Consider the following 3,770-nt stretch of genomic DNA (forward strand, 5'->3'; position numbering starts at 1 on the left):
ATTATTACTACTGATTTTAAGAGAGCATGTGTTTATGCCACAAACCCTTTTACTCATGCCATTCTAGCTTGCTAATTTTTATTTTTCAAAGGTTCTTCTGATACTACTGCTGCATCCTTACAATTTGCTAGACAAAAAAACATGTGTAATTCTGATTTAACCAAAAAACAGAAGAACTACGCCAAATCACTGAACAAAAGATTTAATCTTTGGAGCGTCCTTTCCAAGCCAGTGTAAATAAACTGTAGTAAAATGAAAAGCCTTGTAATTTAGTATTTGGAATATTCTTCATAAACACCAATTTTCTGTAACATCTTTGCATATCTGATACCACCTCATGTATAATGCAGAAAATCTATGTCATTTTCATCTATTGACAGTGAATTTAATTTACTATTGCAGCTCTTTACCCAGATTATGTTATTAATTCTGCAATCAGTCTCTTTTGAACGCTGTTATTTCTTCCAAGAGTTTTTCCAATTTTACATTGATTCTTTCCACCCTAACTTACCTTTCAAAAAAAAAAAGATAATTTTTTCTAACTTTCTAAAGTAAAAAAAGAAGTCAGATGCCAAGCAGCAGTTCATAAGCTGTATCCTTCAAGAAGAAAAACCTACATACACTACTTGAACCCCTGACATTTAAGTATTATAAACTACGTTCATTAAAGAGATGTACAACAGGTGCATTACAATTTCCACATCAACAATTATCATTGTAAATAGACCACAATCTCTCCGTTAATAAAAAATTACCCAATTCTGCCTAACACTGAAGTTAGAGAACAAGAAAGCTAAACACTCCAGTGTTAGTGTTCTATGTCTATACCAACTGCCTTCACTATTTTGTAGAACTCAGTCATCTTATTAAACTATATCACATGCAAAGAAGCTTTTAATATTCCTACAGAAGAAAAGTCCATAACAGCTATTCAATTCAATTCTGAATCAGTCACACTTCAAAACAGCAAAACAAAACCACAAGAAGTGTTAGCTATGTTATTACTTTGCATCACTTTTTAAAATGTCCTCTAGAACAAAGTTCAATTACAGAATGCTAATTTGCTAATCTTTAGGAAAAAAGAATTACACATTTGTAGACGCTAAAATCTATACCATTATGTAAAACTTCGTCTTCAGAAATCTTAAAGGAGAAACGCTAAATCAGGTATTTAGACGCAAATATTGAAAATTTATTTCTTGCGCATTAACACAGTAGATATAAAATACTGATTTCTTTATTTGTCCAAAACATTTCACTTTTATAAGCAACTTTTCCACCATCATGATAAACATAATATAAATAATACCTAAAGAGCAGCACTTCTCTTTACTTCTCTCCAGAGCCAGTGAACAAAGCATTGAAGCAGAAAGAAGGTACATAATGGATTTAAAGCAAATGTCCCATTCCTTAAGAGGCAGCCTCTCATTTTTACTCATTCTAGCTTAATTGTCATTAAAAAGTCTGGAAACTTCAAATGGACAATTATTTTTACACCAGCTGTCAAGTCGGTTCCTTAAAGCTAGATTTTTATTTTTTAAAAAAGTAGAAAACAAAGCAATCAAAATGTTAATGAAAATACTCTTTTGCAGAAGCACTGCAAACATCTTTAAATGTATTTCGAGCCATTAGTGCCCAGGAAACTCCATACACCAAGAGAGACCAAACATTTATATTCACTGTTGCACTTTATAACACACTTTTCTAAGAAATAAAGCTTCCACCTGCACTGGAAGCTTTGTCGTCCATATTTGAAACACATTGACATACACATACATCCCTTCAGATTTAAAAATAAAGAATTGTCTAATTTTTGCACCTACCTGGGTAAAAATCTTTGGATTTAGACAGCTTGATAGTGGCCCCAGTCTCTTTCTGCAACTGAACAATTGTCTGTCCTCCCTTCCCAATTATAGATCCAGCAGCATAACTAGGTATGAGGACCTTTAGAAAATACTGGCCATCCTCTGAAAAATTGAGATATGCATGGTTAATACGGCTTACAGACTTTATTTTCCTCCCCAGACCCACAAATAACCAAAATGTTACCACTTTAAACTTGATCAGTAATTCATGCATTTACATCTAACTAGTTGCGTCATTCTACAAGACATGTTTAGACTATGCCTTTGACATTTTAAAAAAAAAGTATGTTTATTCTTAGCAAATTAAAAGAATCCACATAGTTTCCTTAATTTTGTAAAATAATAAAATCCAAATTATATAAATTCATTTTTTTTTTCCCAATGGTAACCAAAGCATGCTGAAATGATTGGATCCCTTTAAAAAAAAAAATAAAGCCTCGCACAAAAATGTGCCCAGTGAGAACTACAACCTGTCTTGAAAATACCGCAAAAGAAATGCCAAAACTAAAAACGGATAAATTGTAAATTCTGATGGGCTATTTGTTTATTATTAGTAAACACACAAGCATAGCAATTAGCTATTGCCCGCATTCTTCCTAAGGGAGCAAAACGACTACTCTGCTACCAAATAACCCACCCAAAATGTGGGGTTCTATTCCAAGCATTTCAGCCACTGCCAAGAAAACAACTCAACATGGTGCGGTTGGAATCACTTGCCTAAGTAATCCTGATGTATTCCTTTAGCACTTCTTAAGCGACAATGATCTCTTTTAAGCTTATTAATTAAAGGACATTAAGAAGAATTTTTCCCAATTGATCAAAAGCCTAAGTCACTTATTTTAAATGCACTTAAAAGGTGACGAGAGAGACAATGCCATTCTTCCACCCAACTACTAGCACTGAAGCACACAATCAGAATAGGAAAAGAAAAATATACAGAATGAATGGAAGGGGAAAAAAAAGGATTCCTATTCCGATTCAGCAACTGCACAATTGTCTGTGCCCTCACGCCACTGCTAAATCCAGCTACACTGAAGTCTGAAAACCTTCTGTAACCAGCTCTCAAAAAGTGCAAGGCAGTACGGGTACGCCGGTTCCCAGGCTCAGGCTCTCCCCAGTAATTAAGCCAAGGTCCCATCGGCATGAATATCGAGATTTTTATCATGAAAACTGTTTCACAAAGTTGTCATTTTTTCCCCCTAAGCGGAAGGGACGGTTCCAGTTCACCTTACTTCTCTTATCCGAGACTATAGAGCGTCTCAGGAAAACGTCTGCGTGTGACAGTCATGCCCACCCGTATTAACGTAGCTGGCTGAACCACGCACCATGTACAGTCACACCGCTGCTCTTAATATCGTGTAAATACATTCACCTCTGCCTCGGTGCATTGTTATGACGACTCCAGTGCAAACGGACAGAGGAGATGCTGATCCCGTTATAACTCATCTCCTCCAGGAAGAGCAGGATGTTAACTCGCGAATCCCCGCAGCCAGCCAGCCAGCCCTCGCCCCCCGCACGGCAAACACATGCCGTGTAGGCGCTGACAATAGGAGTGAGGCCAAGGAGGAGGAAAACGCACGGCAAGGCTGAAATTCAACTTGCGACCCGGAGGATGTGGAAGGAGGAAAGTGCGTTTGCCTACTCCTTCCAGCTGCCATTTATTTTCGTCCATCGTTAAACGGGCGAGGGAGATAGCTGGGCTGCAGAAGCCCCTTGTGCTCCCTCCTAGTCTCCGTAGGGTCACGGCTGTGCAGACCCGGCGTGGATATTAAATAAAAAGACTGGTAGATGCTGAAAACCGACGCCATTTTGATGAATGATAACATTAGAGAAATGGGAATGTTGGGGGGAGGGAAGGGGGGAAGCAGGCAGGCAGGTAGGGAAGCAGAGAGGTGGGTGGGTTGG

General features: G+C 37.7%; 1 long non-coding RNA gene across 1 annotated transcript in view; it reads right to left on the reverse strand.

Moving 5' to 3' along the window:
• The window catches only part of LOC103777351, a 48,339-nt gene extending 46,371 nt beyond the window's left edge, over window positions 1-1,968 (reverse strand). The window contains exon 1 of the long non-coding RNA XR_608185.1: window positions 1,824-1,968. This is a non-coding gene — a long non-coding RNA (uncharacterized LOC103777351). The remainder of the gene's footprint in view (window positions 1-1,823) is intronic.
• Between the last annotated feature and the right edge of the window lie 1,802 nt (window positions 1,969-3,770).

The sequence above is a fragment of the Merops nubicus genome, unplaced genomic scaffold, assembly GCF_000691845.1.
Source record: "Merops nubicus isolate BGI_N331 unplaced genomic scaffold, ASM69184v1 scaffold22107, whole genome shotgun sequence".
In the NCBI taxonomy this organism is placed as follows: Eukaryota; Metazoa; Chordata; class Aves; order Coraciiformes; family Meropidae; genus Merops; species Merops nubicus.